The sequence below is a fragment of the Lutjanus erythropterus genome, chromosome 21 (assembly GCF_056507025.1).
Source record: "Lutjanus erythropterus isolate fLutEry1 chromosome 21, fLutEry1.hap2, whole genome shotgun sequence".
In the NCBI taxonomy this organism is placed as follows: domain Eukaryota; kingdom Metazoa; phylum Chordata; class Actinopteri; order Lutjaniformes; family Lutjanidae; genus Lutjanus; species Lutjanus erythropterus.
The window spans coordinates 27548975-27570133 of record NC_139337.1 but is presented as its reverse complement, the minus strand read 5'-3'; the positions used below and the strand labels follow the sequence as shown (position 1 = coordinate 27570133).

Sequence of the window (21159 nt, the reverse complement as noted above, 5' to 3'; positions counted from 1 at the left end):
ATAGTTGGATTTTGACATAATAAATACATAATAAGTACAAATGCGGTTGTAAGGATGAGTTCTTTGTGTTGCTTTGTGTTACTCGTGTCAGTTAGAGTGGATGACTCGTATGTGGGTGTTTCTCTGTAAATATAACAGAAATTGATTTGACACAAAGATAAATTGAGTTATTTCAGTTTTACGTGGTGCCATGATGACAGTGGTGGAAGAATCATTAGAACCAATACCACACAATTTAAAAATACTCGCATTCAAGGCTCAAAGTTATCTGCAAAACTTTGAAAGTTAAAGGGGCAGTCCACCAGTTTCACATGTGAAGTCCACGCTGCAGGATTGTAGCATGTGATTTTCAACAGGTTTTAGAGAGCACTGAAAAAAGTGCTTGATGAGCTCACCGATGCCTTGCAGACTCCCAAAAGTTATCAAGCAGGCTTAATATCAGGCCATGTCAGAGATCCATGCAGCAAAGTGACAGCCAGAGTGAGTAGACACGACCTGAGGGGTAGAGGATTCAAGAAGGAGAGAGTAGCAGCCGGAAAAGCCTGAATATAGAGAAAAATTTGCAAATAGTACTTCTGAATTAGTAGTAGTTATAAAGTTATACAATACTTCAGTCACTACAGTAACATACACGCTGATTAATAATCTAATGTTACTTCTCACATGTCTTTTCATGACAAAATGTTGCTCAGAGACTTGTAATGTGCGAACCTCTGTCTCTGATCAGTCACAGTGTGCAAATCACTTCAAGCTTCCCAACTGCAAGACAGAAAGTTCAATCAGGAGAGACAAGTGAATGAAATAAAATTAAAGTTTAGTATAACAGATGTTGTGTGATGGCGCTCAGACTCAGTAGTGAGATTTGTAGTCTAGGGGTGTCTGAGTTGAGCAGCGGGAGAGATAAATCCCCTCGTGGAGACACTGGTGGTGGTGGTTGTGGCTGAGGCAGATTCATCAGCCTCCCGGTCTCAGCCAAGACTGGCGATGAGGCGCTTGTAACAACGGCATGAAGGGACTAAAGATGGAGAGAAAATCATATTTAAAAAGACTGCAGAAAGATGATAATGAAGGTGTGTTTCTGCGCTGTTGGACAGATGTGACCAGCTGCAGCAAATAACTAAAATGACAGTCCCAGATAATGACAGCAAGGTAATTATGAGTGAGCATATGTGAGAGACTGAGTGACTGAACTTTCACTGTGGCTTTATTTGTATCGTGTGAACAGTAGAGTGATCAGACTACTTTTAAAGTCATGTAGTGTCATCAAGGCATATAAGGGGTACCCAGCTGTGAAAACATCTGCACAATGTCTTCCATGGCTCTGAAGGGAGCCTCCTAAAGTTTGATTTTAAAAAACATAACCCAGATGATCCCATCAAGATGCAGTTGAGTTGCATTATGGGAATCCATAGGATCTGGCACTTTGGCGCATATGAACAAAAAGTCAGAATATCTCGGCCTCTACTGCTTTGACTTTTCTTTCTCTTGTGAGGTGAATTACTTTATGAAAGTGCTGTACTAAATACAGAGCTGGAAATAAACTTGTGACTGGCTGTCAAATCAGTGTGGTGGAGCAAAAACAGTACATCAGATAGACATACTCAAAATAGAGTACTTGAGTAAAGTAGGTTTCTTTTCAGAGCTGGCTGTTGAGGCCAGTTCTGTTTGGACCAGTGGTTCTCAACCTTTTTGAGTCGTGATGCCCCCAGAAAAATCAGGTTGGTGTTTGCCACCCCCACACATATCTGCAGTAAATACCTCTTTGTGCCAAACTTCTAAAACTTCTAAAGGCAACAACAATCATTTTATTATGGGGTGCAGAATCATGCGTCATGTGCAGAAGCATCCAATATGCATATTGGATGCTTCTGCAACCCACAAATAATATCCTCTGCCAATCTTATAATGTTTTTACATCAAAAATAGTGCAAATATGCAGCTTTTTATATCACCAGTACAGGCAATGTAATGCAAAAAGCTGCTTCCTGGCTTTTATACCATGCTACTCACCACAATATATTATTTTTTTCTCCACAGCCATCTGGCAAACCCCCAAAATTATCTTGCAACCCCCTTGAGGATCCCAACTCGTCAGAGTTAATGATTTAGACCATACAGTCAGATCTTCCTAATTTTTGTTGTCTGTCATGTTGTTATCAGTTGACGATGGATGGTGGAAATTACTGGAAACACTGAAGTGGACCATCTTGTCTTCACATATCTGTACACTGACAGAGAGCAATTTTTATCACCAATTTTAAAATAATCTATGGTATATATTATGACTTTTTACAGTGTTTCTGTTGTGTGACTGGAATATAGGCTTTGTTGGTGTTCTTCTCTCCACAATCTACTTCTTCATTGTGGCAATCAACTGTAAGAGTGGTGACAATAGCTTCAAACACTTTCTGTTTACCTGACACTTCTATCACATAAGTGAGTCAGAGGGTGTCTTCACACACCTGCCAGCCTCCGACCTGCTGGGTGGGTGGAGCTCGTTGCTGTTAACACACCCCAAGAAACACCTGCATGCCTGAATGTGTGTCTGAATGCTTTGGCAGAAACAAGCTGCTGACATGTAGCCTCTTCGTTCTTACTCCTCGGGTGCTTTTAAGTTTACAGCAACTGTAGGAATTGATGTTGTGTTTCCTCTGGGCGATGTGATGGGCTGCGGGAACAGTAAGGTGCTGCCTGAGGCGTCCAAGAAGGGCTATGTCAGTGTGGTGCAATCGCTTGTGGCCTTCAGTAAAGCGCGGGATGACGATGAGCCGAAGAAGCAAAGAGGTTTGTGGTTTTCCACCAGTGCAAAGACTCCTCAACCAGCGTCAAACATCCAACAGCAGCAGAAACAGGACAAGGTGGCCAAATACAAGGACAAGTTTGATCCACGTGTGACAGCAAAGTGAGTAGTAATAAGATGAGATAAGATAAGACTGAACTTTATTCATCCCAAAGGAAATTCTTGTGCCAGGGATTGCTCCAAAATTACCATAAAATAGAATAAAAAACATTAGACTGTTGAATATACAGTGAAATATCAAAATATTAAGAGTATAAGTAAAACAAAAGTGCCTAAAATAACAATAGAAGCTAAAAAGTGAACTAGATTAAACCAAAATAGAAAAAGTAATGTTGACAATGACATTGCAAGTAATAGTGGCAGTGCTGTTGAAAATTAATAAAAAGTAACATTACACCCGATAACGAACATAATATTGTAATAATAAGGAAAAATAAAAAGTATTGAATAGTAAGGAGAGATAATCCAAATTAAAAATCTACTCTTTGGCACACCTACTTTTCAAGTACTCTAAGATATTTCCTTCAAAGCAGTAATTGCAATGTTAATTTTCATAGTCAAACTGTCCTTAATTTATGTTTTGTGCCAACACTGATTACATGAAAACAACTTTTTTTTTTTTTTGCCAAAATCTAATAAACTATTAAAATCATTAAGACCTTTGAAAGAACAACAAAAACATGTTATCATACTTCATTTATCTTTCTAATCTGAAGTAATTAAAAAAAGAAAAATGAACTCATACCCAGTGATATTATCTTTGCAGGCAGCCCCGTTTTTAACATTTATTCAAAAGCAGACAATTTGAGACGCAACACAAGGTGAAATTACTTGTTAGGAGTGTTCACAGGGCTCATGTAATGTCACCTGCTTCCCATTCAGCCGACCACCAGCAACCTTCACGCAGTACAGTTCATTAGCAGTAACAGTACACATTAATTTGAGAGGCCAAGATCTGGTAAAAACACCTTCCTGTACTTGTCAGATGAAAGTGTAGAAACAATTAAAGCAAAGAGACGGATGTCAGTACAGTAATGGTTTGAAGTGTGTCGCATGAGCATGAGATACGCACTATATTTAGAATATTTTCACAGCTCTACCTCACCGTCAGACAACCTTGTCAGACAGGAAACTGCCATTATGTAAGTCAAACATTATTCTCTCCAAACTAACCAAACTCCATAAGTGAAATCAGTCATTTTACCCAGCAGGATAGGACACAGGAGTCGCTGGTCGACTGCTGCCTCGATCTGTCCATTTGTTTGCATTAGTGTGTGATTTTTAAATAATAATTATAATAACTTTATTTATACAGCACCTTTAAAAACAGAGTTTGTAAAGTGCTTTGACAGACAAAGCGAAAGAGCAGGGACACCCAGGAGGCAAAATAACAACAGAAGCCCAACACAATTAGGCCAAACAGAAGCAAGACAAAATTGGGCTAAAACTGAAGTAAAACTGAGACACAAGCAAAAGACACTAAAACACAGTCAAAAGAGATATGAACAGGAAAACAAGAAAAACAAAACAGTGGTAAAACAAAAATTGAGGGAGGAGAATGCAGAGACATTACGTGATGTCTCACCACTATAAAGCCACGACTCTGGAACAGCCAGGAGGGCCCCACCCGAGTCACACAATAACACAAACAAAATATCAGATTGAGACACCGGTATTAAATATCCATTTTTTGAAAGATGAAATTACTGTTTTTGTAAAAGAAGTTTGATTCAGCGAGAGAGTGATATTTGACTTATATAACAGTTTCCCATCAGAAAAGGCTGTCTGACAGCAAGGTAATAATCCAAACTATCCCTTTAAGACACTGTCTCTCATCCGCTTAGTCACAGTTTATATAAAGTGATGAATGAAGTACGAATACTTTGTGCTTAAGTCGATTTTTCAGGCATCTGTACTTTATTTGAGTATTTATTTTCCTGACAACTTTTTACTTTTACATTTTAAACAAATATCTGTAGTTTTTCAAAACAGGCTTGTTACTGTAGTTTTAATGTGTTTGAAGGGAATTACTGATTATTCTTATTTTGAATCATTGCACGCTGCCTTCCCAACTTAATGACTGATTTCAACCTAAACAGGTGAGACAATAACTCATAGAAAAGATGATTCCTTGGTGTATCCATCAGTGCATATCATGCACGACAGATGTAACAAGACACAAATGATGTAACAACTAGATACCCGACTGCAGAGAAAAGGTGAGAAAAGGTGAGGTTCAGTTAGCTTTGCAGGTAGAAATGTCCTTCAGAGTGCAACTTTTTACTTTATAATCTGAGAACATTTCAGAGCCTGTACTTTTTCAGTTTTACTTGAGTAAAGAAGTTGAATCAGTACTTCTGCTTTTACTTTTTACACAAGTCTCTGCACTACTACTTGAGTAAAGAATGAGTGTACTTTTGCCGCCTCTGTGTGTGAGACTTTGCTGCAGTAGGCTGTGCAGCATGCAGATGTGTTTCCATACATCACAGCTGCAGCAGCAGTGGGAGACATTGAGTGCTCTGCTTCACTGTATCATGACACAGTTCTGCTGTAATGACTCATCATTACCCTTCTGTCCTGTCAGATATGACATCAAAGCTCTGATTGGTCGAGGAAGTTTCAGCCGTGTTGTGCGCGTGGAGCACAGGGCGACTCGGCAGCCCTTCGCCATAAAAATGATGGAGGTGGAGGCCCCTGAGGGCCGCGAGGTGTGCGCCTCGGAGCTGGCGGTGCTGCGGCGGGTGAGCCACTCCAACGTGATCCAGCTGATCGAAGTGTTCCAGTTTCCGCAGAGGGTTTACATGGTACTGGAGCTGGCCACAGGCGGAGAGCTGCTGGATCGTGTCGTCAGCAGGGGCCACTTCACGGAGAGGGACGCCACCCAGGCCCTGCGGATGGTGCTGGCTGGGGTGGGATACCTGCACAAGCTGGGTATCACCCACAGAGACCTGAAGCCTGAGAATCTTCTGTACTACCACCCCGGGGCCGACTCCAGACTGCTCGTTACCGACTTTGGATTGGCCACTTTTGGCGGCACAGCATCTGGGTTGGAGGTTTCAGGCCCTGACAGAAGTGACGGAGGGGTTCATGCAGAAACAGACAGGACTTGGTCCCTCAGAACCACCTGTGGAACCCCAGAGTACATGGCCCCTGAAGTGTTGCTGAGGAGACCATATACCTGTGCAGTGGACATGTGGGCCCTGGGGGTGATCACCTACATTGTGCTGAGTGGATCCATGCCGTTTGAGGATGACAGTCGGACGCGGCTCTACAGATCCATCATGAGAGGAAAATACAGCTTCCATGGAGATGTAAGTAACAAAAAAAGGAGCAACATAAAACTTAGTGACATTTAATCCCATTAGTGAACTGTCCCTTTAAGACAAAATCCACTCAAATATGTATGTGTACCAAATCTAGCTTGCCTGGGCACGTTTGAATCTCAGATTTCAAGGAAGTGCACACACCTCTCTGTTCAGTTGAGAAATGTGATAAACTGCAGTGATACAAGTCAGTATAGTCAAGGTCAGACATTTTAGGGGACATAAATATAAGAGAAACACAGTTTTGAGTGCAGCAGATCCTTAAATTTATATGCAATAGCAATACAAAGTTTACTTGCTGCAAGAAGGGACTGTCATTCTTCTGAAATGCATTTTACTATCTTGACACAAGCATTTATTTATGCCCATATGGAGAGTTTTATGTTGAAATGCTGTACTTACAAACAGACAGTTCAAAAACTTAACAGCAGTTCAGCAATTTTTGGTGACCCAAACGCAAACGTAAGAATGAATGAATTAATGAATGAATGAATGTTTGCTGACGACATTGTTGAGGAAAAATAAGATAGACTTCTTGGCTAGTTGAGGAAAGTGGTGGTTCACACTGCTGTACAATACTTAAACTCCTGCTTCACTCCCAAGTTTTTGATGCTGTTTTGTTTTTTCTGCCTGTCTGCCTGTGATGTTTCTGACATCTGATTTAGAGCTAAAAGTTAGGACCAGCCTAGGTTTATGACGAGTGCACCAGTTAGATTTAAGCCCTGTGTGTGTTGCACCTGGGTGTAACTTTCATGCCTGGTATGGAGCAGGCATAATTTGGAAAGTCCGACTTGTATCCATGGTAATTAGAAAGGAATCACGCTGCCAGAAAAGAGAAACGAGGATGGCTGCGCGTCTTGTTTACAGGATAATTAATGAGAGGGCATTAAGAAGAGAAAGAGTTGTCCGTGATAGGACAAAACTGCTGGACACACATTCAGAAGGTGAGCTTATTGAGAGGTTTCATTTTGGCAGACATGCACTGGTTGAATTAATTGAGGAGCTCTCCCCTAAACTGTGGCATGTGTCGGACAGGAACACACCCTGCAGGCGGTGACTGCGCTCAGATTTTATTCCAATGGAGCCTTTGAAAATACTGTGGGTGACATGAGAAATGTATATCGGTAAACAGTGAGCCATGTTATTTGAAGAGTGTCCCTGGCTCTCCAACAATTAGAAATTATTTCCACCCATCCACACAAGATGAGGCAGCAAGATTTGTGCACAATTTGTGTGTATTCATGTGGACGTGCATGATAAGACTGGGAGAAACTACAACCATTGTCAGTCAGGCTTTGTGCATTCTGCATAAATTCCAATCAAAAGGTTGGACATAGTTAAGCCCTGCATATAAGAGTTAAGACCTTTTTTTACACCCAGCTGGTGCACTCGGCTCCAGGATGTTTGTAGATCTGTGAAAAGTGTGCATGGGGATAAAACTTTGTGGCCACAGAGGGACCATAGAGAATGATGAACCCTGCCTTTCTGGCAGAAATCTTTCTGTCAGAAAGCTTTCTAGGCATGAGGAAGTCAGGTGACAGGTGACAATGGGTTCAGCACAAAATGTCCGTCTGGGAGGAGGAGGTTTGACTCCCATGTGAAACAAATTGTTGACTTATTCTATGTTCATTTTTTCCTTTTTTAATTATCAATTACAGTTTTCACGGTTTGGTTAGGTTTATGCACCAGAATTACTTGCTTAGGTCTAGGAAAAGCTTGTGCTTTGGGCTAAAATATACCATTAACCAAAGGCTTTCTGGCAGAAAAGCTAGTTTGTTCCATGTGCACTTGACCACTGTCTCTAGTAATGTAATTTTGACAGTGTTTGGACAGTCTCCTACAAAATCCCCTGCTGTCATGCTGTGAAAGCTGAAACTTTTTCTGCTTGTTTTTTTAAACCAGAAGCTCGGGAACACTGTCTAACTAGAAAAGCTGTTGTTGTAATTATTTTCCCGGCAGAGATATAACTCAATAAATAATTTCTGCCTCCAGCGTATCAATTTCTCACAAAAAACCCCCAACCGTTTCAGATAAAACTGCCATCTGCATTTTGACATTTCCCCACAACACAATCTGGTTTGTTGTGTGTGACGGGCACGTTTTGTGCAGTTATCAAACCTGACACACACATCCATCCACATCTACTCGCTGCACAAGAATGGTTCGCACCTTAATCATTATGCTACTAGAACTACCAGATATACCTACTTTATCCCATCCTTGCCTGGTTCAAGGAGAACATTTTCAACATGTAGTGCTGCAGGTGTGGTAACAAGTTGAATTTTTCCTCGTTTTCGTCCCTTCCTCTGCAGCTCGAAAGGACATGTGCAAATTTGTTGTGATGTCTCGAGTTTACGCTCGCTACGACTCTTTGAGAACGCTTCGAAATGGCGAAAAGGCGGCCCTGCATGTTTTTTTTTTTCTCCACCCTTTCCTCTGTCATACAACTGAAGTGGGTATTTTTAACAGCCTATTCTGTCAAGCTCGGTGGTGAGTTCGGGCTTGTTCTTTCACGCTGATTACACCCAAGGCTGGATTATTCACTGGGCTTTAAGCCTGGCTCAATTCTCAGGGATGCAGTCTGACATTTTAGTCTGGCATACAAGAGGCTCCCTTACATAGGCCCTGGACTATTATCCCTGTGTTTACCGCTGCACTGACCACCGACTGAACAATAGTGCAAAATCCTTCTAGAGTTTATGCAAGGGCTTATTTCACTTTTTTTTTTTTTTTTTCCCTGTGGTGGCTTTCGACACAGCTCATATGTAGGCCACACTGGTGGAGAAAAATCCTCGGTAACAAAGCTGAAAACCACATTTTATAGGACCTCACGTATAGCATCTCACGGCCCGCTGAGATGCAGTGAAGACATCAATCCGTAAATTCATATCATGACAATATGAAGACATCATACATGGCTGAGTAGCGGTCCAGGTCTTGATGGATCAGCCATCAATCACATCTCCATCTTGACAAGACACTCATTCTCCATCATGTGCAAGTATCCACCCTCTCGGATAGACTGACAACACACTCATGCACACACACATACACACACACACACACACACACACTGCGATAATAATGCTGTAATGTGTGATGAAGGTCCACAAGTAGCCACCAAATGTGGACCTCTGCCATCACAAGGGTTCTTCACGCCATTCAGGAGGGTTCTTGACTTCGGATTGAGAACAGCTTCAACAGCCTGAGCAATTCCCTCCACATATTTAACTCCACTTGAAGAGTTTCATTTGAAATGAGCTGTCCACCAATTCAAGTGACACACAGACCTGCAAAATGGACATGATGCTTGTCATAGCAATGGGGAGTGATGATAAGACCTTAGTGAAATACTAGAAATGTACTTACAGCTCCATAAATACATCCAGTACAGCTCTCTTAGCGAAATAAAATGTTTTTGAACTAATCACAATGGCTAGTCAATGTAAAAAAAATCATACAGGAATTTAGTAGACTCAAATCATCTTTTCTCGTTATCTTAATGTATATATACAAGTTTTGTTAAGTTAATTAATCTTTGACTTTCTAGTATTTATTCTGAGAACACTTAACTTATCAGTATGATTTCTTCTTACTTGAAGTCTTTTATTTTGAAAAGGGTGAGTTTTTAAAGAAACACACTCGAGTTGTTGGTTCTTAAGCTTGTTCAACATGGTTTCTCATGTATAACTGAATTAATATCAAGTTCATTTGACCAGAAAAGTTTATTTGTTTTGAATCATTTTCTCAACTTGTCTTTTCAATTTCAGTCTACTTAAAAATTAAAGACAGTCCTGACACCAACCTGTTTAAGTTAAATCAAATAGGATTTTTTCCACCACTGTAAAAATAAAGTAAGATGCCGGTTCGCCTGCATGAACCAGGGAGTCACGTCTGACTCAAGATGGTACCAGTCAATGTAATTAGATGTCAATACAAGAGGCCTTTTTCACAGCAGGCACTCTGACTTGTCATAGCAGGAAATGAACAGGTGTTACTTAATAACATTAACCATGTTCATGACTTACTGCAAGTGTTGCAGTAAGTCATGACAGAGTTACAGTTAGACAGCATGCACAACAACAGGAGCCTGAAACTGAAGCAGCTGAATGGAATTCAGCCATCATTAATATGATTGTTAATGCCTGCGCTTTTCCCACTGTAATACGTCAACATGTCATCAAAGAAAAAAGACCAGAATAAAATATTAACTCAAATCAAATCAAAAATGCCTGTAGCTACAGAAACACACATATATGTTTTGAAACAAACTAAACCAGCCTATAATCTTTTGTTAAGATTATTGACTTTTCTTCTTTAGATAAACTTGAAACTTAAAAAGAAAAAAAAATACTTTAAACTTTTAGAAGCCCCGCAAAATTTGTATTTCAAGAATTGTTCACAGTGAGATGTAAACTTGATTTGTCATCATTTACAAGCTTGAAAATTAAATGGTTGCAAATTAAAATATTACAACGGTAAATTATTAAATATTATTTATTTTCAGAGTAGGGCGGATCGTGACTTTGCCCTGAATTGGTATCTACAGCCCTGTGTGAAATAATCATAGTTCAGTGCCTTTTTTCAAGATAAAACTGCACATTTTAGAGCGCTGCTGGGGTAAGAGTCTCATTGCAGCCTGGACGGGTCGCCATCACAGAGCAGACACACAGAGACAAACATTCACAACGTAGAATCACCTAAGCCCTGCTCAAACAGTTATATAGATAATGTAGTAAAACACAAACCAATGTAGAAGAAGTTTTTTCAGCATCAGTTCTCTGATAACTCAGTAAACCTGCTTGTTACAGGCAACGGACATCTGCTCTGGGACTTTTTGAATTGTGGGGGAAAAAAATGTAAGAAAAAATGCCAACTCTTTGCAGAAAAGCCAGAACGGCTGCTCGACTCCAACCCAGGACTTTTTTTTTCCTGAGATAACGGCACTAACCTGACCCACTATGCCTCCCAAAAAAAAGAAGAAGAAGAAGAAATACATGGCTTTAATTGGCTGCCACTTGAATTTGCTGGCAGTGCACGTGCTGCTCCTTCAAGATAGCAAAAAAGCTGCAAGCTAGTACAATTTGGCACAACAAGGACCAATAATGATAATAGGTTTGGTAAATGGAACAGGGGATTGAAAAGCATTTGGTAAATCAAGATGCAAATTAAAACCCAAATGTTATAATGTTCTTTTGAAGAACTGCAAAGCTGAATTCCACTATTTATTTTGGTTACCTATGAATCTATTTTGCTGAATCCCCTTTACATTATGTCTAGTTATTTAAAGGTCTAAGGCAGGGTTGCAACAACAAGTATGCCATTTTAAAGATTAAGTCATTATCTACCTTTAAATTATGTTGCACCAAACTTTAAATTTGCTTAAAATGAAAAAAGATTAAATCCAAACCTGCCTTAGTTTAGCTTTTACTCTAAACCAAGGCCTAATTTTAAGCTTTAAACACCAAAATGTGATACTTCAAACTTGAGGAGGTGTAACTTCATGGATGGATTGAATAAAATAATCAAGTTTGTTTAAGAAAGAAAAACCAACTGAGTTTTATGATTTGTATTTGTATTTCCATCATACTTCTTTCTCTGGCTCCAGTTGAAAGCAGTGTGCCAGTTGCTGCCAGATGGTCTCTTTTAGCCTTTTTTTTTTTAGCTTCTGTTATTCAGCCATATTGCTCCATTAATTCAGCCAAAAAAGGTTTTCTCACCAAGCGAACTGACAAGCAAACAATGTCATTTTTTCCTAACTTTTTTACTTAGTTAGTAAGCAATATACTGTATTGCTAACTTTTTAGCTAGCTGGCGAACAGTGTAACAGTTTGTTAAATTTTTAGTGCGCTAACAAACTATAATGTTTTGTTAAACTTTTTGCAAGCTAAAAAACAATTTAATGTTTCATTAACTTTTTAGGCAGTTAGCAAAGCATGTAACTAGGTCCCGACAGCACTCGGAATATTTATTTTTTCATCTATTTTAATTTGAGTAAGCAAACATCTCCACCACTTAACACTAACTTTAAATTCAGTTTACGTCAATAAACTGGGATTTACTAGACAGAGATTTAATGGGGCCACAGGGCTAAAAAGAAAACAAATCATGCAAACTTGTTACCTAGTTAGCAAACAATGTAGTGTTTTGCTAACTTTTTAGCTCCCTAACCAAGAATGCAATGTTTTGTTAAGGAATACAGAGCCAAAACCCCCCTCTATTATTAGATCCCAACAGCAATTAAATAATAATTAGTTTTCTTTCACTTATTTTAATTTGGGTAAGTAACCATCTTCATATTTTCCATAACCTCTTGGTTTCTACCAGTGACCTCAGACTTACAAAACAGAAATTAGTTTTTAATTGTGCCACAGGGCCCTGCTTAATTTTAAACTCTGATTAGACCTAATCTTGCATTAAATTAATCTTTGCTGGTGCAATCCAGTCCAAGCGTCTCACTATCACGTGGTCAATATTGTTGCACCGTTCTGTAATCCATCGGTTTGTTATTCATCTAGCAGACCACAGAATATTGTCATTGGAAGATAATAAAGTCCTCAATAAAGGGAAGTGTAATAAAAAAGGATTAACTTGAGGTATTATCAGATGGACATTCAAAGACTGTGAAAGTTATACATCTTGTCTATGATGCAATTCAATACTCCAGGGCTGCAATTACACCTTTCCAAGTATCAGTAACCTTTTGTGTTTATTAAAGCAGAATACAGAGATGCAGGAAGTGTGTGTCCGTGTGTGTGTGTGTGTGTGTGTGTGTGTGTGTGTGTGTGTGTGTGTGTGTGTGTGAGTGTGTGTGTGTGTGAGTGCGTGTGAATGTGGGTGGGCTGCGGGTTTCAGCAGTAAGATAGAGGTGAGACTCTAAGAAATGCAAATGGCCTCTGGCACCTGCCCACAAACTCGGTCCCTCAGTCTCCCCTGCTCCAGCAACACACAAACACAGCATGCATACATTCCCCCCCACAGGTGCAACAGCCCGTGGCCTAAAGACCTGTAGTGCAGACTCACACTGATGCGTTTACTCAACAGCACAAGGGGAGGAGGGGACGGCGGCGGAGTTAGGGGATGGATGGAGAAAGGAGGGGACAGAGGACAAGCAGGGCAGAGGAGGCGCGAGTGTACCCTCGGGGGCTTTTCGCACCTTATCACTCAATCCGTTCGCCGCACGGAGGATGGAGCTCTTACCATGCACGGAATCAGGACATCTCATCTGATGCGTGTGCGTGAGTGTGTAAGTGGATTCCTGTGTGTGTGCCAGCTCATGTCATGGCAGCCTTTTGTATGTAAAGCACAAATCCGTAGGTTCAGGCGAGACAGCAGCCTGGTATCCTCCTCTGCATTCTGCTGCTGTGTTATTGAAGACACACTTTCCTGACCCAGCCCCAAACATCTGCATCCCTCAGCAGCAGCTGCAGACTAACCTGGGTAACGGTTAGCCCAGTCTGCCCCCTAGTGAGCACCGTGCAAACAAATCCAGCCTCCACTTGGCCACGGTGTATTGTACATGACAGCCCAATCTCTCCTGCATCCGGGTATTGATATTTCGATTACTGAGGTTTAGCTGCGACTTTCACCTGAATTAGCAACAGGCCACCTTCCCCATTTGGACTCATTATGATGAGGCATATTTAAACTTGGCTTTGTTTCTCAGGAAATGCTGCCAGGTGAATCAGATCTGAGTCAACTGTGAGGCGGGGACTCTCGCGTAGAGCAGTTCATTACTCAAAAGTGCATTATCCTCGTGATCACATTAGCGTAATCCAACCTTCTAGCGGTTTTCTTCATTTGTTGCAATTATGGCTTTGTCAGGTAAAGATGCAGCACGCCACAAACACAGTCAGCGGAGCTTCTCATTCGCTCTAACAAGATGTTGCTCAATAAGCTGAGCCCTGTAGGTTTGTTCACTGTTTATATGCCATGTCTGCACTCTACTGCCGCCGCCCCCCTCCCATCTCTTCGACTAGCTCGCTGCTCAACAGTGATGTATAACACCGGCTGTAGCCCCCTTCACCAAACACAATAAAGACTTTGTGTATTTTGACATGAAAAATGTTCAAAATAAGGGGGAGAGATAAACTTCCTGCAGGTGTCTCTGTTCCAGTAGAACAACACAGTTATGTCTCTTCTTTTTCACACTGTAAACATAAAATATTAGTTTCAACTCAGTTTGTGTCCAGGCTGTCTAGAAAGGACAAGTTAAGGTCATTTTGTAATGATTCAAAAAAAAATAAAAAATCTAGTTAAATGAACTTGATGTGAATTCAGTTGTACACAAATAAACATATTCTTTAAGCAAGATATCCGAAAAGACAAGTTGAGGTAATTTTATGATTATAAACAAATAAACTTTTCTAGTCAAATTAAGTGGATGTCAGTTCAGTTGTACATGAGAAAATATTAAGTTGAATGAAAAACTCAAACACTAAAAAAGTTAGTGTCCGCCCTGTCTTAAAATCTGACGTTGATTTCAATGGTAACCATCATCATAATTTGCAAAGTTTTAATTATTGTGAACAAACTTTCTTTCAAACAATGCATGCTGGGAAGTCTTATGCTTATCATGTTTCTTTAAAAACCTAATTTAATGAGTTTATTGAATTCTGCATAGCACATTCATCCAATCCAAGTTAGAATTAAGTTTTTAAAAATTAAATTTGAGGAACTTTTGTAATGATTCAAACCAAACTTTTCTAGTCAAATAAATTTGATATTCATTATTATATTATATTCATACATTCAGCTGTACACGAGAAAACAGGTTCAATAAGCTTAAGATATTAAAATGAACCAACAACCCAAGTGTTTTAAGTTAGTGTCCATGCTGCTTTAAAATTTTAAGTTGGCTGAATTTTCAAAGACAAGTTGAGATCATTTTGTAATGATACAAAACAAACTTTTCAAACTAAATAAACTTGTTATTAAGTCAGTTGTACACAAGAAAGCATGTTTAATAAGCCTTAGATATTAAGTTGAGTCAATGTGTTGCCTTAAATTTTTAAGATGACAAAGATAAATTGAGATTATTTTGTAAAGACTCAATAAAGAAAAACACATTTCTAGTTGAACCTGGTATTGATTCAGTTGAACATGAGAGAACATGTTCAATAAACTTAATATATAAAGTTGAACCAACAACTTATGTCAAGTTGACTTGAACTTTATTTGTTCCCAAAGGGCAATTCTGGTTTTGTTGCAAGACAGAGAGAAGACACACAAAAAAGCCTAAATAGGGTAAACTGGGGGTTACAGGCACTGAACACTGTGGACTCGGGAGAACAAGAGTGGCAGGTTGACCTACAACCCCAATACAAAGCACAATAACCAACACACCAAGAACTAAAACAGCCATCATCATCCTCATTATCAACTTCATCAGTGATGAGAACAACACAAGAGTAACCAGCAAGGAACCACCACTGCTATCTACCCCCATAACCTGAGTTCAGGGTTGGGAATGAATGAGCTGCTGAATCTGTGGCTCTTTACAGCAGCAAATATGAACCGAGGCCCAGAAGATAGGATCTGAAGCTCAGAGTGAAGGGGGTGGGGACCGACTGATAGAATCGATTTAGCCTTCTTCACTACCTGTCTGTTGTACAGGTCAGTGAGGCTACTTAGCTGGACTCCCAGAATTTTACTGCTGACCTTCACTATTTTGGAAAGAGCATTTTTCGACTTAAGATTCCCGAACCAACAGATAAAAGAAAATGTCAACACAGACTCAGTGTAGGATTTATAGAAGATGGTCATGAGGGTCTTATCCATATTGAACCTTGAGAATTTACAGAGTCAGAAAAGTCTAAGCGGCCTTAAAACTTTAAAGGAATAATTCACCAAAAAATGAATATTCAGTCATTATTTACTCGCCTTCATGCCGATTGAAGGTCAGGTTTATTCTTCTAGTCCACAAAACACTGCTGGAGTTTTACAGGAAAACAGTGTTGCAGAATCTCCCAAACAGTGGAAGTGAATGGTGACCAGTTTTCAAATGTAAAAGAAGAACAGAATAAAAACATAAAATGCCTCCATACTGCTCGTCTGATGTACTCCAAGTCTCCTAAAGCCCCAACATGACAAGCTGACTAAGAAAAAGTATTTCCACCATGTTTTTAGCAGGAATCTTCACTGTAGATCCTTATTTTGGAGCCATGTGCACAAACTGAACTGGGTGTGTGTGGTGTGCAAACGGCATGTCGGGACTTTAGGAGACTTGGCTAAGGCCGGATGAGCAGTATGGAGGCATTTCATGTTTTTATTCTGTTACTTTTTTTTACACCCCTCAGTCAGCATGAGGGTGGGTTGATTATGACTGAAATTTCATTTTTGGGAGAACTATCCCTTTAAACTGACTGAATTTGAAAAGACATGTTGAGGTAATTTGGAATGATTTCAAACAAATAAAACTTTTCTAGACACATAAATGTGATATTAAATTATTTGTACGTGAGAAAACATGTTCATTAAGCTCAAAATATTAAGTGGAACCAACAACTGTTTACTCACACTGACAAACTGGAGTTTTAACTGTCAAACAGTGCATGCTGGGAAGACTGCTAATCTCTCTGGACGATGCATACATTCAATTTGTCATTTCATTGTCAAGTCAAAAGACTTCAAGTAGAAGAACTCACATTGACCTCTGGGGTGTTCTAAAAATAGGAAACAGAAACTTTAAGTTTAATTAATCTGAATAAATGAGAAAAGTTTAGTTGATTCCAATAAAATTCCCGTATGTTTTTTTTACAGTAGGTGTACAATGTTGATAGCAGAGGGGTGGCAAACTTTTGCTACCTCTTCAAAGATTGTTTTTGGCATCATTCCCACCAAATGAAGGCTTCACCATGTGTTGTACGTAGCCAGCGTGCACAAAACCCATGTGTTGCTGTCATTTCAGATCAAGGACAAAAGGCATCTGCTAGCCACAACTGCTATCAAAAGTGTATTTCATGGCACAGAAGTAAGGAGCCCACCGAATCACCACCAGTGTTAGATGAAGAGGAAAGCCAGACTTGTTAGTCGTGGGAGCTCAATCAGACACTTTCTCTCCTTCCCAGGGAAGCCGAGTGTCACTCTGCCTGCCTCTCAGGTGTGAAATGACAACACAATGAGAAGAAAGTTTGAGTGAGGAGCATTTTTATGACTCGTTCGGCGGGGCGACTCTGCACCCGGCGCTGTGCTCACACACACACTTCTCTCCAGTCAGTGCGCTGTGAGAATAAGCGAGTCCCTGCTTCTTTGAATTCCTCTCACCGGCAACAGTCTCGCGATTGTCAATTTCATGCTTGATTAATTGTCATTACTCGGCGAGAGACAAAAAAAGGGGAGAGAAATGCATTTCAGGATTAAAATGGAGAGCGAGACCTCCCTAAAGAGCGAGATTTAGCCTGTGCGAGGCTGAGCGAAGAATGAGAGAATTTTGCACACACAGATTTGACTGTATTTAGCTTTTATTCTCCTCAGCCAGACATGGTAGACAATATTCAAGCTAATTGGTGGCTGACTGTGGAAACATTTTTGCATGTTAAAGATGAGAGAGTGAGATAGAAGTGATTAAGGAAGCAGACTGTGAATTATGTGCATTATTACCTGACTTCATTCCAACAATCCCAACTAAATATTAATCGAGAGAAAAGGGAATATTTTACAAGTTAGTGTTCAGGCTTCCTTAAAAAAAATAAGTTGACTTAACTTCCGACAATTTATCAAGTTGATACAATTCTGTAATTATTAAAAAAAAAAAAAAAAACTTTTCTGGGCAAACAAACTTGATATTATTCAGTCATGCACGAAACATGTTGAATATGCGTAAGATATTAAATTGAACCAACAACTCTAAGGTGTAAAGTTTGTATCTCGTATGCCTTAAACTTTTAAGTTAAGTGAATCTGAAAAGACAAGTTGAGCTAATATTCTAATGATTCAAAGCAAATGAACTTTTCTCATCAAATAAACTTGAAATTAATTCAGTTGTACGGAAGAAAACATGTTCAATAAGCTAACATATTAAGCTGAACCAACTCTAGTGTGTAAGGTTTGTGTGAACCTGCCTTAAACCTTTAACTTGACTGAATTTGATAAGACAGGTTGAACTATTTTTGGAACAACTCAAAGCAAATCAACTTCTTCTTTTTTTTTACAACTCTCGTGTGTAAAGTTAGTGTCTGGGCTACCTTATAAATTTTAAGTTGACTGAATTTGAAAAGACAAGTTGAGGTAATTTTGTATGATTCAAGACAAATACTTTTCCAGTCAAATGAACTTGATAATAATTCAGTTGTAAACATGTTCAATAACATATCAGATATTAAGTTGAACCAACCTCTACCAATGTAGAGAATGATAACATGTTTTGACAGAGATAAAGGTTATTGTGTCACGGCCCCAGTCTCCATACCCAGTTGTCTTCTGCCATCTTTTTAATCTGATACCACATCAATCTAATTCCATGTCTGTATCACTAATATTTTATTCAAAATAAGATGGAAGCACAAAGGTCATCAATTTCCTGAGGCAGGCCTCCACAGTGTTGTCTTCATGACAAAGAACCAAAGCCGTGATGAATAATTTAATGATTCTGAATTATGATAATGACTCTGATGTCTTCTCTCCCACCGGAAAGATGGCATGGCAGATTTCAAAGCCTTCTTGAATGTCAGCTCGGGTCATGACAAGGGGAATGATTTGCTATTTGAATTAACAAAGAGCAAAAAGATTCCCAGTGAGGCTCATCTGGGGTGCCTTTATTGTGAGGCTAATGCAAGCTAAGAATAAACATGCGCCCAAATCCCACACATACGGCAGCGCTGTCCTACCTCCCAGGCTTCGTATTCTTTCACCCAAGACTGCTGCCTCCCTTTGCCCAGTGACATTTAGCTTTCCTTTGAGTTTAGTTCTGCTTGTTAGGCCTGCAGAGCACAGGGATCATAGTTTTATTGCTTTGTTAGAATGAAATCTTGCATCCCGCTTTGAAGAGGCTTTGAATCTGTGCAGGCGTCTCGATATCCAGCTGGCGTTTTTTGAGGACTGCAAATGTCTGTGTGTCGAGACTGAATTGACAACACTCTTAGAAAATATGGTTCCAAAAGCATTCTTCCTATATGGCTGAGGTTTTGTTAAAATAATGGATAACCACAATACAAGGTATGGGATTCAATCATTTTTGTCTAATCTGTAGAATACAATATGGTTCTTTGCAGAACCCTCGGATGACAAGATGGCTGTCAGTTAAACTCTTATAATGTATATTTTTATTTCACCTTGGGTGGAACATAAAATGGCTCTCAGTACATTTTATTGTATGAATTCTGAAGGAAATTACTCTGTTCTGTGTCTTTATTCCACAGCCGTGGCCCTCAGTGTCCAACCTGGCCAAGGACTTTATCCAGCACCTGCTGGCGTTGGACCCGGCTGCCCGCTTAATGGCAGACCAAGCCATCCATCACCCTTGGTTGGTCACCATGGCATCCAGCTCCTCTATGAGGAACCTCCATCGATCTATTTCCCAGAACCTGAGGCAGCGGACGTCGCGCAGCTCCTCCCGGTGCCCGAGCAGACCCCTGAGCTCTGGGGATTCCACCAGCTTGGGCCTGGGAAGGCTAACGTCGCTGGAGAGAACCCAAGAGCGGCAGCAGGGCAGAGCATCTGGACTGAGTCAGCCTCAGAGAGCCACACAGCATCCAGCCAGAGGGCTCCAGCAGCAGCATCTCCATCCAACTGAAGCACCACATTCATGAGAGAGCTAATGAGGGGATGGAACCAGCTGCCCCAGCTCAGTGTGTATCGCAATCACAAAGCTCAGAGCTGCAAACAAACTCAGAGAAACAAGGGTTCTTCCTCAAGGACTGAGGTTCTACCCACAACCATTTGAACCATTCTCCACAAAGAAACCTTTTATGTTATGATACAAAGAACCATAAAGGGTTATTTGGTTTGGCCTCATACGAGAACCCTTTTTTGTTCATGGTAGAACATTTTTAAGGGTTCCACCTAAAATCCTTTCAGAGAGTTCTACTTAGATCCCACCATAAAGGGTTATGCACTGAACCATCAGTGAAAGGTTTCACCCAGAACTTACTATGAGAGATTCTCAAGAAAAAGCTTCTATGGTGTGTTGCTTTTATGCAGTACCCTTTCTGGTGTTCTGTCAAGAACCTTTCCACCTTCCCCAGGTGCTAACAAGAACTTTGCCAGGGATTCTACCAATAACCCTTTTATATTCTTAGGGGTTTATCTGCTTCTCTGGATGAAAAAGGGTTCTTAATGGAACACCTCGTCTTACAAATAACTCTTGACAAACCCCTTATTTGAAAAGGTCTCCTCAGAAGCAAATAGTCCTGCGTAGAACCTCAGCCCTCCAGGAAGAACCTTTTTTTCTAAGAGAGGAGTATTGTGGTCCAGACTTCTATTATGACAGAGCTGTCCACCTCCACAAGGTCTCTAGCCTCTGGTTATTCACACAGCTCACACTAATGGCTTCAAGGTCTCATCTGGATCATTATGAGTCACCACATTACCTGCCTGCCGGTGAACAGGTTCATTCCCAAAAATGAGAAATTCATCACTTGAGAACTGGGAGCTAATCCTAGCCAGGGTGATGCAGAAAGTCGAGGAAATCTTGTTTCTTCTGCTCTGATCCTTTTGCCTATTTAAAACAGCATCTGAGCTCCCCACCACCAGAACAGCAGGAAGATTTAAATGTTTTAACATTTTTTGAGGCAGGAATAAGCAAATACTCTGTAGTCTTTCCTTTTGTTGTCAGTCCTCCTACATAGCAGCTCCCACAGTCCTGTGTAACCACTGAAAGCACAAGCCAGATATTTGGTGACAGGCCTCTATCAAGTTAAAATGAAGCTCAGAGTTTAAAGAGCTCTCTACTCTCCCCCAAACATTATGTAAGCTGTAAACAACACCATTTTCAGAATAAGCCTTTTTTCCAGAGATGAAATTAAAATGGTAATACAAGTATCCATCAGGACCAGAAAAAGTTCTCAAAGTGCATTTAGTAGATGCAAAACATAATTA

General features: G+C 40.1%; 1 pseudogene; it reads left to right on the top strand.

The window, feature by feature from the left end:
• Nucleotides 1-2663: 2663 nt before the first annotated feature.
• On the top strand, nucleotides 2664-19855 carry LOC146307790 (serine/threonine-protein kinase H1-like; annotated as a pseudogene).
• The last annotated feature ends 1304 nt before the right edge of the window (nucleotides 19856-21159 follow it).